At 37.5% G+C, this 14756-nt stretch overlaps 1 pseudogene; it reads left to right on the top strand.

The window, feature by feature from the left end:
• LOC110965432 (echinoderm microtubule-associated protein-like 6) overlaps positions 1-14756 on the top strand; it is a 155876-nt pseudogene that overhangs the window by 81585 nt on the left and 59535 nt on the right.

The following is a 14756-nucleotide window of genomic DNA, read 5'->3' as shown; positions in this document are numbered from 1 at the left end:
AAGAGGTGCTAGCAGGAGGCAGCATGTTGCCATGGATTCACTCAGTTATGCAACAGGCATAAATTTTGTTTACATTTTGGTGTTAGTGTTTGCAACAGACATCAGATAAAGTCGACATAAATGGATTACTGAACAGGCTTGCTGTCTATGAGATGCATAACGGCTGCAAAGACCCACCACCACAAAAGACTCAAAATAATTATAAAAAGAGACGAAATGGCCATAAAAAGACGCAAAATGACAACAAAGAGAGACAAAATGATCACAAAAAAATGCAAAAGGACCACAGAAGGATGCAAAATCCCCACAGGGGCAGCTGTGGCTCAGATGGTAGAGCGGGTCGTCCAATGATCGAAGGTGGTTCGATTCCCGCTCTCGCCTAGTCATGTGCTGCATGCCAAAGTTTCCTTGGGCAAGATTCTGAATCCCCGAATTGCCTACCAGTGACTGTTCCACTGGTGTATGAATGTATATTGACTGATGTTGCAGGTTGATTAGCAACCTGCACATTAGTGTGTGTGTCTGGGTGAATGGGAGCAACTGTTGTAAAAGCGCTTTGAGTACTCTGATGAGTAGAAAAGCGCCATTACCATTTTACAGAGACATAAGAGAACAAAATGAAAAATGACCACAAAGACAAACAAAATGACCATTAAAATAACAAAATTACCACAAAGAGATATACAATGTAGACAATGAGACTGCAAAAAGAGACAAAGTGACCATAAAAACAAGAAAAATGACCACAAAGGGACGCAAATGGTCACAAAAAGATGCAAAATTGCCGCAAAGACAAAGACAACAAAAATTGACAAAATGACTATAGAAAGATGCAAAATGTTGCAAGGAGACACAAAACTAACATTAAGACACACAGGACCACAAAGGGACACAGAGAACAGACTCAAAAATGACAGCAGAGACACAAAATGATATTGAACAGGCAACATGACCATAAAACAAACAAAATGATGATTAAAAGAGAAAAAGTTGCAACATGACCAAGACAATGGAGATTTGACCAAAAAAATTGCCACAGAAAGACACACAAAACCATAGAGAGAAATAAATACTCATAAAAGAAACAAAATGACCACAGACACAAAATGACTACAAATAGAAACAAAATGAATAAATAGAAAGAAAATGACCATAAAGAGAGACAAAATGAAATAAAATGACCATGAAGAGAAATAAAGTGACCACAGGGACATGTAGAATGACCACAAAGACCCACAAACTAGCCACAAAGATACATTAAATTATCACAAACAGACAACATGACCACAAAGACATACAGAACTGCTATGAAGAGAAACAAAATTACTACAAATACAAGAAAAAGACCACAAATAGAAAGAAAATGACTACAAAGACACAAAACAACCACAATAAGACACAGAATGACCACAAAGACACAAAATTATCATAAAGTGACAAAAAATGACATGACTCAGTGACTAAGTACACGGTTGTTTGGTTTGTGCTGGTTTGCTGGTGGTTCAATCAGTGTGATAGTTGTGCTCTTCTGTATGAGGAATCCAGTCAACTCTGAACATTAATCCACACAACACATGTTATCTTTGGAAAGAGTAAGTCGCTCTGGTGTCTGAAAATATGCTGCATATGTCACCATCATGATCAGTGTTTACCTGTGTGTATAGGTGTACAAGGAGGACCTTCCTCAGCTACGACAGCAGAGCCGGGAGAAGAAGCAGCAGGTTGGCTCTCTGAAGAGACAGAAAGGACCAGATCAAGGGCTCCGACTGCAGTTTGTTCACGGGTAACTCAGCTGATTATCAGATTTTTGTTCATGTGGCTCCATATTACCTACAGGTTGGTCACATTTCAGCAGGTCAGACCAGGTAACAATCTAAGAACACTTTAAACAAGTCTGATCTGAGTCCTATCTGATTGACTAAAAAAATGTACAGCTCCAGATTAAAGCTGTGTTCAAGACAACTTGCGCCTTTTATGTGGATATGTTAGTAAAAGACACAGGCTGTCAAAAACAGTGGCCAATGATGAGCAAAAAAGAGCACAAACAGATGCAAAATTACTTCAAAGATATGAAAAATGGCACAGAGGCATCCCTCTGACAATACAAGAACAAAACAAATTGGCAACACAGAGATGCAAAGTTACTTCAAAGACATGTAAAATGACACAGAGAGGTGCAAAAATAATACATGAAAGCACAAATCTTCAAAAAACAGGTGCAAGATAACCTGAAGGACATGTAAAATGATATGGATGGATGCAAAATTAATACAAGAGAAACAAACACATGCAAAATTACTTCAAAACATGTAAAGTGATACAGAGAGATGCAAAGTGAATACAAATACAACAACCAGATGCAAAATTTCCTCAAAAAGATGTGAACAATGCAAAATAAATACAAGGAAATGCAAATTGCTGACAAATAGATATAACATTTTGTTTTTAAATGAAAGAAAGATGCAAAATTATCACAGAAAAATGGAATTCGCTCACAATTACACACAGACTTTTCAAAAACTAGACAGAGTTGCAAAATTAATAGAAGAGTAACACAAATCAGCTCGAAACAGGATGCAAAATGTAAAAATTACCTCAAAAACATGGAAAATGACAGAGAGATGCAAAATTACTATAAAAAGTGCAAGTCTGCAGTAAACAGATGCAAACTCCTTTTGAAAACATGTAAAAGGAGACAAAGACATGCAAAATCATATGTAAAATCATAGCTTCAAACATATACAAAATTACCTCCAAAGCATGTAAAATGACACAGAAAGGTGCAAACTTAATTTAAGAAAGAACAAGTCAGCAACAAACAGCTGCAAAATTTCTTATGTGCCATGACACACATGCAAAATTAATAAAAGAAAACGCAAATCACCGACAAACAAATGCAAAAATCTTTAAAAAAAATTTAAAAATACATAGAGGAATGTAAAATGTATGCAAGAAAATTGTAACTGCTGACAAACAGATGCAAAATTCTCTAAAAATAACATGTAAAATGACACAGATAGATACAAAAAGAATACAAGAATATGGAAATTTGCAATAAAAAATGCAAAATTCTTTAAAAAAATGTTTTTAAAAACATGTAAAATGACAGATGCAAAATTAATGTAACTAAATGCAAGTCTGCAATAAACCAAAATTTATCAGAACATTTGTAAAAAAGATGCTTGGAATTCCAAAAACACAAATAGCTGCATGTCAGGGTTGATCTGCATTGTAGCTAAACGATTAAAAACAGTAAAACAATGTTAACATGGTTGTGATGTTAACATTAAAGCGCTGTTTGTTCAGGTATCGCGGGTACGACTGCAGGAACAACCTGTTTTACACTCAGGGCGGGGAGGTTTTGTATCACGTGGCGGCGGTCGGCGTCGTCTACAACCGGCAGCTGCACAGTCAGCGCTTCTACCTCGGACACGACGACGACATCCTGAGTCTCAGCATCCACCCATTGAAGGACTTTGCTGCTACCGGACAGGTGACACACAAACACACTGCATCCAAACCTTTTAGACTGAAATTACCTCAGCAATAATCATGATAATCCCTGAATGCTTCCCCACATTTCAACCCTTAACTGGTGCAGTATTTTAAGTATTCCCCCCGCTTAGAAGTTTTAGGATTGTCTCTTCTCATCTTATAGATTGCATGCAGTAATAAAATTCTGCCTCCACTTGAATCCATGCGGTTAGAATCACCCAGTAATATTGTACAGCTTTGACAGAGGACATTCTCTGATTGAAGAAGTATTTCAGGGACATTTTCACGGCGCTGCTTTTACTTGTAGTGGAGTAGTTTTATATTTTAGTGTTTCCACAGTCTGAATCTGAGCACTTCCTCCACCACTTACTGAGTTTTGCCTCCCTCTTGCTCCCAGCAATTCATTGCTGTAATTGTTTTTTCTTGTTGTCAGGCTGTAAATGTGCACTAATGAGTTCATATATGGAGCTTATGTTGCAGCCTTCGAGGCTAAAATCTGTGAACAAACGTCTGTTGAGCAGTAAACTCCACAGATTAATGAAATGCTGAAACATAACTGACTGTTTTTAGTTCTATTTCCCAAAGCACGGAGGGCAACAACACTGACACTGCTCTAAACATCAGTTCAGAAGCTACAAAAATGTTTTTATCTGCATGATTTGGAAGCAGCTGATGTTTATATTTGCAGATTGGGAGGGATTGTGCCATCCATGTGTGGGACATCCAGACTCTAAAATGTCTGTCTTTGCTGAAGGGGTTTCATCAGAGAGGAGTGTGTGCTCTGGACTTCTCAGGTACCAAACCAACCAACCATAAAATTCACTGTTCATTACCAGAAATTCAGTAGTTTGTATCAATACCACTGAAATTCTTGACACCACAACAAATAAACCAATGAAATGAAACTCTTTTATTTGGTAAATCTTGGGATGGAGTGAATGGAGCGATACTATACAGTTGTTTTTTTGTGAAATATTGTGCCTATAAATAAAAACTGTTTTTGTTTTAAGGAGGGAAAGCATTTCAGCGGCAGCTCCCTGATATAAATATAATATATAATATCTAAAAAATCACACACACATATATATATGTGTGTGTGTGTAAAACAATAAATAGGCTGAATGTAAAAAATAAATAATTATTACACAGTGCAACAAACATGAATATAGCTTCATGTATGACAAAACAACAATAAAGTTTCATAAAATTACAGTGATGACTTTGTAGCACCACCCTGCTCACATTATGGGATCCTTCCTTGTTATCCATCCATCCATTCTCTATACACTGCTTTATCCTCACTAGGGTCGTGGGGGGTGCTGGAGCCTATCCCAGCTAACTCAGGCGAAGGCAGGGGACACCCTGGACAGGTCGCCAGTCTGTCACAGGGCTACATATACAGACAAACAGTCACACTCACATTCACACCTACGGACAATTTAGAGTTATCAATTAACCTCAGCACATTTTTAAACTATTCAAATATTACAAAACTAAAAATTGTTCTCATTTAAGAAGCTGGAATCCATGAATTTTGACTTCTTTTTTAAGTGACACCAAAAAGTAAAATTGGTAGCCTGCTAACGTTATCAGCACTACTCAAGCAACATTGTTAGCTGTTTCTATTGTTAGCCTAAACAAGCTAAGTTAGCCTGTAAAACTTGTGAACTTTGTGAAATCAGAAAATATTTACAAATGAGAAGCTGGAATCAGAGAACTTAGACTTTTTTTTAAAGTGACACTGAAAGGTAAAGTTGGTGGCCTAACATTATTAGCTATTTCTACGTTTGCCTAAACAAGCTAAGTTAGCCTGTAACTGGGTAAACCTTGTGAAATTTGTGAAATCATAAAATGTACACATTTAAGAAGGTAAAATCAGACAATTCAGATTTCTGTTTCTTAAAAAATTCACACTGCATGGTCAAGTTACCGTTATCAGCAGCACCCAGATCACTTTATGAGCTATTTGTTCGCTAACCTAACAAGCTAAGTTAACCTTTGCGAACGTTGTGACCTTGTGTACTTGGTGAGAAGCATTCACACTGATTAATAATATATATATATATATATATATATATATATATATATATATATATATACACACACAGAGACACATCTATACATACATATATATACTCTGTGTTTTCTCACAGCTGATGGGAAGACTTTAGTTTCCGTAGGGATTGATGATGGACATTCAATCGTCATCTGGGACTGGAAGAGAGGAGAGAAGCTGGCTACTGCCCGGTACTGTAAAAACTACAACTAATACTGCTGCTGCACTACTGTAACAACTGGAAAACTGTTGCTTTTACTACTGCCGCTTATCCTCAAAGATGTACTTTTACTGCTGCTTTGACTAAAACAAAGTCTAGTGAGGAATATGACAGACAAAATAGCTGTTCAGAAACAAAATGAGTTAGTTTCTTGCTTCATTTGTTCCCCGTGTTTTCATTACCATTCTAGATTTTTGGCTAACCTTTACCTGCTCTCACTGCTTTTTAATTAACCTTTTGTACTTTGGTTATTCGGTGTCACCTATTTTCTAAAGCTGGCTTTTTGTTTTCAAATGCATCCAATATAACAGCAACCCTGCAACCACAGAACTTCATCATGTTTCAAATCCCAATTTAACTGCTGCTAATGCTGCAACTGCTACCAAAACTGACAGGCTACAAGTACAATGTCATATTTTATTCAGTTTAAAGAAACTTAAACTTCAATTCCATGTTCTGCTGCTTTATACTTCATCTCTGTGTATGTTCAGAATGAAATATTGTTCTTTTTAGTCCACAGCATTTATTTCAAAGCTTTAGTTTCCCTACAGATTAATAATACAAAATATGTCATCTATGATATATGAGATTCTGCCACATTGCTGTTAAAATTAGCTCCACATTTACCAGCTACAACATTAATATGATTTACACTTTAACCCCATGCAGTTTCTGGGTAAAGTGAATTTAATAAAATATCTTTATTTATTTATTTTTTAATTTTCCTGACAGAACAGCACATTACACATGATTAGGAACCTTAAAAATGTTCAAAATTCAACAATTCTTTCTGTTTCTTTCTTCTTCTTCTTCTTCTTCTTTCTTCTTCTTCTTTTTTTTTTTTTTTACATTTTCTTGCTTTGATAAATAGTGCCATTTGGTAAATTTTTTTTTTAAAGATAAGAAGGGTTTTGGGGTTCAGAGGTTAATGCATGAATACGTCGCATACAATTTAAGAGAGTAGCATTTGACATTTACCTTCTTTAGTATGAAAATACTGCCGTATTCTGTTTTCCCTGCAGTTACTCTGACTATGTCTCTTCTTTCAGGGGTCACAAGGAGAAGATCTTTGTGGTGAAGTGTAACCCGCTGCTGATGGACAAGCTGGTCACTGTTGGAATCAAACATATAAAGTTCTGGCAGCATGCAGGTAAAATTACAGGATTAATTTAGTTTGTGGTACTTTCTCTGCATCAATTTTTGCTTTACTGACATTTTGCTCCTGTAACAGCTGCAGTCCCAAAAGAAACATTGCTTAAATCTACTGAATCCTGTCTGTAACGTTTGGGAAATGTTGTGACATTTAGGCCTTTAATTTGACGTAAAAAAGGCTACTGAAAAAAACAACAGTTATTTATGGTAGTGTAACGCTTTAGGGCTAGGCGGTTGACTACGGCTACATTAGCTGCAACAGAAGACTGTTCTTTAAGGAGCCCAGGCTGTGAATGATGCACCAGAGTCAATATTTGCATTTTGATATATGTATTAGAAGGTTGATTGTTTTTTAAACAGACATGAGACAAAGGGGGGGGGGGGAAAACACACAATAAATAACCAAAAACAAACCAATGTAAGTACAAAGTGCGCCCAAAATACTTTAACATAAATAGTCCATTGACATCTACTTTACTGTGCAAAATCCACAGCAACAACGATCCACGAGTATCCAGAATTCGATCTGAGGTTCCATCCAAGAGTTTGGTGGGAAAAAGAAAACTGATACTCCTACCAGAATGGGTTCTAGCTCGCCATGGGTTGAGGATTTGGGGGGAGTTACAATGATGAATGTCCGGAGTCCATATGAAGGATGGTGCTTGAAAGTTTCACAGATGATGGAATGACGTAGAGGTGACTCAGTCCCTCTAAAAAACCTGACCTTCAGGATGGAATGTTTGTAGCGTAGCGTCTGGAGCGGCTAAGCGGTCTCAGTGTGTGTGTTTGTAAGGGGAGTTTTGCATACTTCCGAGGCTCCCGACTCGATTGTTGAGGTCTAAAGTAATGTTTTCGACGAGAAAACAGCAGTTGTTTGCAACGCAATGAGACAAGCCACAATGCCACAGCCACAGCGGAGACAGAGGAGGAGGAAGTGAACTCCGTGACTCCTGATATATAGGGTGTCAGGTGTTTGGGGAACACAGGAAGGGGACCCGCAAAAATAAAAGTCACCAGGTATATTATATGCGGGTTACAGTAGTCTGCCTGATTGCTGTGATTTGTGTCAAGATTTGTGCACCTTCCCTGAGTCATGATTTAGTCAAATCTTAGTCAATAAAAGTATGTTTCTTATCGACTGTGTTTCAGGCAGTCTTTTACAATGTGTTTGCTGCACATGATCATATCATAATTCCAATAAAAGTACGATATACTGGTCAATACAACTGTAAACAAGTTTGTTGCGTAGTTGCAATCTTATGGTACGTGTCTACAGGATCCATCAATTTCTCACAACCCATTCGATGTCTATGTGAAACGCACTGCATTGCATGCTGGTTGCGTTGCGGCACGTTTCAAGTTGCATGTCACCCCAGAGCTTCCCACAGCTCACTTGCATAAAATAGTTTCATTTCTACTTTATGCAATTTCGGTGCATTGAGCAGAGGTCCAATGCATCGCAAAACTTTTGTTTAACTTCCAGACGAGCCGTCGTTGAACTAAAAGAAGAACATTCAGCAACTGTATACATTATTTCTTGCCTCAAAAGCTTTCAGAAATAATATTTGCTGAGCTCTTTTCATTATGAAAGAGAAAGTTTGTGATCGCATTGCCATGTTGGTCTGGCATTTCTACCAGACTGAATGTGAGCAGCTAGTGGCCTGCAAGTAACACACCCACCAAGCGGGTGATACTCAGATGCGGTATGTTTCCATGAGATATAAACAGATCCTGTGGACATGTACCATTAGATTCTACTTTAGAAACCCAAGAAACATTGAGTTTATCTCTCTGAATTCAACGGTTTTGTTCTTAAGTAACAGAAACAGCTAATGTGACATGTCCACCTTAAAGACATTATGGAGGATGTTTTTGTTGTTTAATTTGTCTGATTCACATAAAATGAATATACTGACCTTTGGTGGACTTGTATGTATGGTTTCTAAAAAAATAGAAAATAAAAAAATTAAAACTGTGGACATGACAGGACCTGAAAAACATCAGCCAATCTAATGCCTTTAATTCCTGCTTTCCTGTCTGTCCACCAGGTGGCGGTCTGACGTTCAGGCGTGGTGCGTTCAGAAGCGTCGGCCGGACAGAGACCATGATGTCGGTGTGTTATGGTCGCAGTGAGGCGCTGGTGTTTTCTGGAGCTGCGACCGGAGACGTTTACATCTGGAAGGAATCTCTGCTGCTGAAAACGGTGAAGGCCCACGATGGACCGGTGTTCGCCATGTTCTCCCTGGACAAGGTGAGGAGCAGGACAGGTGTGAACACTTCAATCTGTCTTTATTGGAAGTATGGAGGGAAACTAGAATATTTCTATATCCTTGTATCAGTGCTTTTACTGAAGAAAAGATCAGAACACTCAAAATAGATTGGCCACTAAATAGAGAGCTTCACATTCAGGTTTGGTTCCAATTTCACTGTTAAATGTAAAGTAACTTTTTAAAAGTTTCGGATGTATTCACAGTGAGTTGTTAAATTTTTCAGTGCAAAAAAACCATAACTGTATACCATAATTCCTAGTTTAAGTTCTAAATGTGCTGTTTCAGTGCCTGTAGCTTTAAATGCAGCTGAGTTGCTGCTGTTCTGCCCTCTTCAGAAAGAAGACTCTCGTTGCTCATTTGTTTAAGTGAGTGAAACCTGGACTACCTTTCATTTCTGACTGTCTCTCTGAGTGATCATTTTGCATTGAAATGTGGATGTATTTGCAGCACAGTTCTTGTTTTTAGCTCATGTGTTGGTGAGTTTGTCAGCCAATGTTGCAGTTATAAAAGAAGTATTTTAGCAACAGAGCAGTAGTCTGGAAGTGACTGCTGGCTAACATGCAGTCTTAATAAGTTGTGTTTTAGTCACTATTTCATACTCTTTCTACTGTCTGACAACAGAAAGAGAAAAATGTTTAAATGAGAAGAGTTTATCAGGAATTTGGCTGTATTAAAATGCAGGATATGTGAGCGCAAAGAGCAGGAGAACCTAATTAATGGAAACAGCTGAGTTTAGATTGAACTGAAACTTAACAGGAGACATGAAAACACAGTAACTCACCCAAGTCCTTGTTTTTATTGTTTCAAATGAAAGTTTCCACAGAGCTCTGATTGGTGGGCATACCATTAAAACTAACACTAACTACATGAGCCCTGCAACATCCATCCATTCTCTATACACCGCTTTATCATCACAAGGGTCGCGGGGGGTGCTGGAGCCTATCCCAACTGACTCAGGCGCAAGGCAGGGGACACCCTGCACAGGTCACCAGTCTGTCACAGGGCTACATATACAGACAGACAATCACACCTACGGGCAATTTAGAGTAACCAATTAACCTCAGCATATTTTTGGACTGTGGGAGGAAGCCGGAGTGCCCGGAGAAAACCCACGCATGCACAGGGAGAACATGCAAACTCCATGCAGAAAGATCGCAGGCCCACCCCGGGATTCGAACCAGGGATCTTCTAGCTACAAGGCGAAAGTGCTAACCACTCCAGCACTGTGCCATGCAACATGCTAACATTAAAGATTTCCCTATTGTTGTGGGGACATTGCCATCAGTAATTATCCACTGGTTGTATAGTTCTTCAGATACTGGGCGTAAAGATTCTTGTGTTCACTCTTGCAGTCAACAGCAGAACATTTGGTGAGTTTTGCTCGTAGTTTTGATATTTTAGAGTTTAGCAGAAGCAGTTGTAGAAAGTAAAGTAGCTGCTTATTGTGATTAGTTTATTTGGAAGCAGTGAAGGCCATCTAATTGAATCAAGGAGTAGTTGAATGGACTTCATGTTCTCACCGGTTTGATTTTACACCTCTATCTTTTTAAGGCACACAAAACACTGGAAAATGGAATTTCAGCATATGGGATCTTCAAATTTAGCTGTCCCGATCACTATTGACTTTTACCATCTTCACCAGCATTAAATGAAATCAGCATTATGGCACCTGTTACTTTTTTCCCGCACATAAGGAGTGTGTTCAGAGTGTGTTCAAAGGTAACAGGTGTTGATTAAACAGTACGACTGCTCCTCCAGACGATCCTCCTCCTACTAACCAACCTTTGCTTTCTGTTAGCTTAGTCAGAATTTGTTCTGTCTTTGTGAGGAACCGGTTTGAAACAGACCTTCAACCAGCTGTTAAGAGTGAAATCAGTTAGCCTTAAAACAACTATCAGCAGTGATCACACTTTTCTTTTACAGACTTCTCTGTTACAAGGATGCTGGGTATCTGCAAACTCAACTTCAAAGCTGGAAAGATCATAACGCAGTGTGTTCAGACATTCGAAAGATGCCTTTTTTGTGTTGCTGTTTTGGAATTTATTTTTGGAACTTTGCATCTGTTTGTAGCTGATGTGCATCTCATATTTGTTTTGCATCTCTTTGTAATTATTTTGTGTCTTTGCAGTCGTTTTGCATTCATTTGTGACTATTTATGTCTCTGTATGTTTGTCTCTTTGTGGTCAATTTTTGTCTCTTTTATCTGTTTTGTCGCACTTGGTAGTTGGTTTGTGTGTCTTTGTGGTCATTTTAAATTTCTTTTTAGTTGTGTCTGTTTCTTTGTGGTCAGTTTGTGTTTCTTTGTAATTGTTTTTGTCCATTTTTAGTTATTCTGTCCCATTTTGTAATTGTGTTCATCTTTTTGTTGTTTGTACTTTTTTGTAATTGTCTGTGCCTCTTTGCAGCCATTTTTTTTGCCAGTCTGAAGCCTTGTACTCTTTGTAGTAAGGTGTAAATACTGCAAATTACATTAACCTAGTAACGCTTCACTATAAGAAACATAATTTGATATCTTTTTGTGTGTGTTTTAACAATAGATTTACAAGTTTTCTTGTTGTTGGACAAATTTTAGCTTGGAATGATCATAATATCTGCTTTGTAAGGCTGTTTCTGTAGTTTTAGGTTGTGTTTTTGTGTTCAGGAATGTATTAAGACAATGGGGATCCTCACAGCGATAGAACTATCAATGTACGTGTGTGTTTGAACCCACTCATGTTGAACAGTCACATTGGCTAAACGCCTGAAGTCTAAATGTAGCTGTGAGCAGACGAGCAGCAGACCTCCAGTGTTGTTCTTCCTCCATCTGCCCTCCTCTTCCTCTCTGCTCACCTCCCTTCATTCACTTCACGACTCTCTTTCTTTATGTAACACCATTTACAGACAAGCTCCAGTCTGGACTTCAGATCCATGTCCCATCACTTGTTTTCTACTTTTTTTCTCAATAGCTTCTGCTCCTATAAACACAAAATCTGAGCGTGGATCTGATATTTAATTGGGCTACATTTACACCTGACGCTCAGATCTGCCTTTAATCCTGTGAAAGTCATCTTGTCCTTTAAAAAAAACACAAAAAAAATCATTACAGAGCCAGAAAATGTAAAAACAGAAAGACTCACCTCTCCAACAGGCCTTGAACTCACAGACGTTTTTGGCTTCTGTGACGTTTTTCTACACTGTGGGCTCATTTTTCTCAGCAAAATAAAGTCCTGAACCTCTATAAAACAGAACAACCATGACCAGAAGGAGAGAAGACTAAAAAATACCGTTAATGCAATGTGGCAGTTAAAATGACCACAAATGTTAAAGTAAGGATTACAAAAAAAGCTTGTTTTAATTGATCAATGAAATGTTTTGCCTATAAAATGATATAGAATAATAAAATGTGTCTACAATAGCACCCGAAAGTGAATTAATCTCATAAAAGTATAACATTTGAGAAGCTTCACTTGGAAAATGGATATGATCTGAAACAAAATTAGTCTGTAGCTGTAACCATGTATTTTTTAGAGCATTTTTTTTGCTCCTGTCACATCTTTAACATCTTTACACACTGTGAGTTAATCTTTCACTCCAGTATAAAGTCTTGCTCCTCTATGGAAACAGCACAACCATGACTAGAAATAGAGACAACTCAAAAATGTCTTCTGCGCAGTATGACACAATTATAATGCCATATGTCCAGACTGCAAATGTTAATGTCGGGTCTCCAATAATTGCTTCTTTTTTAAAATTTTTGTCTTGAAAATGATGTAAAATCATGAAATGTGTCAACAATACAGCTCCAGAGTTCCGAACATTTAGATTAAAAGCTAATTTGACAAAGAAAAACCTTGATTTGTCTCATAAAATCATCACATTTGAGAAGCTTTATCGAGAAAATGTTTGCAAACATTCACAAAGTAGAGTTTCTGGACATTTTCTTTGCTCCTGTCACTGTGGGCTCTTTTTGTTTTGCTGTAGTATAAAGTCTTGCGCTTCTATGGAAACAGAACAACCATGACTAGAAGGAGAGATAACTCAGGAATATCCGTTGTGAGGTAATATACTGTTAGAATTCCATAAATATTTACTACAAACATCAAAATTGTGGCTGCATCGAATGCTGATTTTCACGTGCTTTGTCGATTAAATGACATGAAACCGTCAAATATGTCCACAATTAAACAACAAAGTCCAAAATCTTCAGCTGACAAACTGATTTGACAAATAAAAAGCTGAATTAGTCTCATCAGATCATCACATTTGAGAAGGCTTAAGTAGAAAATTATTTGCAAACCTTCAGAAAATAGAGTATGTAGCTGCTTTAACACTTTTAACACTCAAGTGTTTTTGGCTCCTCACATTTTTTTACTCACTGTGGTACTTTTTTTTTTTACAATTTAAAGTCCTGTACCCCTATGGAAACAAAAAATCCACAAAGAAGGAGAGAGATCATCACATTTGAAAAGTTTTAACTAGAAAATGTTCACAAACATTCAGAAAATAGAGTTTCTAAAAACATTTTTCCTGTCACATTTGTCAAACACATCCTGCAGTTCAAACCCAGTTCGATGTAAAAGTTCCTAATTTTTTGTCAAGTGTCCGTTGGTCACAGCTTGTTCAGTCATGGCTTTTCAGTTGCACCAAGGAGCACAGAATTTTTGCTTGTTTTAGGGAACAGTTTGTTTTTGACAATTTTTGAAATGATAACAGGATTTTATTACATGTCTGAATTTTGAGTGTAGATTTGGTTAATTTTGCCGGCAGAGTCGCACGTCACATATGGGTAGTTCAAGGACTGTCCTGCTTTTATAATTTCTGGCTGTTATGTGTTGTCATTTTGGCGATTCCTGCTTGTTAAAGATAACCTGCTTTTAATGCTGCTGTCAGGTTTGGGGTTTGGAGTGTCTGGATGTTGTTGTGACATTGCAGTGAAAACAGACAAGCAGAAACATCAAACAGATGATCTCAGGCTGAGTGGGAGGACGAGAATAAAAACCTGTCGGAGACGAAGGCAAGACTGAAGGACGACTGAGAGAGAAATCTGACATGATGTTCAGCTCTGTCTTACTGAATTCATCACTCACTGCCCTCTACGTTATTGATTTTTCTTCAGATATTGAGAACTGTGTGATTAATAAGTTAAATATTTTGTTTTCAGGGCTTTGTGATGGATGGGAAGGATGATATGGGGGTCTTTTTGTCTCTCTTTGTGGTCATTTTGTGTCTTTTTGTAGTGGTTTACATCTGTGATTGATAGTTTTGTGTATTTTGGGGAATTTTTTGCCTATTTGTGGTAATTTTCTATATGTTTGTGGCCATTTTCTTCCTCTTTATGTTATTTTTTTGTTTGCGGAGTTTTGTCTATGCAGTCATTTTGCCTGCTTTTATGGTCATTTTTGTATTTGTTTTGTGGATTTTTGTGACCATTTTGAGTTTCTTTTAGGTCATTTTCTGTCTTTTTGTAGTCATTTTGTCTCTCTTTATGGTTGTTTTGTGTGGTTATTATGTGTCTTTTTGTGGTGGTTTACATCTGTTTTTTGGTAATTTTGTGTATTTTTTAAAAGATTTTTTTTCCGCTTTT

This window comes from Acanthochromis polyacanthus, chromosome 15 (assembly GCF_021347895.1).
Source record: "Acanthochromis polyacanthus isolate Apoly-LR-REF ecotype Palm Island chromosome 15, KAUST_Apoly_ChrSc, whole genome shotgun sequence".
Classification (NCBI taxonomy): domain Eukaryota; kingdom Metazoa; phylum Chordata; class Actinopteri; family Pomacentridae; genus Acanthochromis; species Acanthochromis polyacanthus.
Note: the sequence above shows the minus strand (reverse complement) of the source record. Positions and strands in the feature narration are given on the sequence as shown.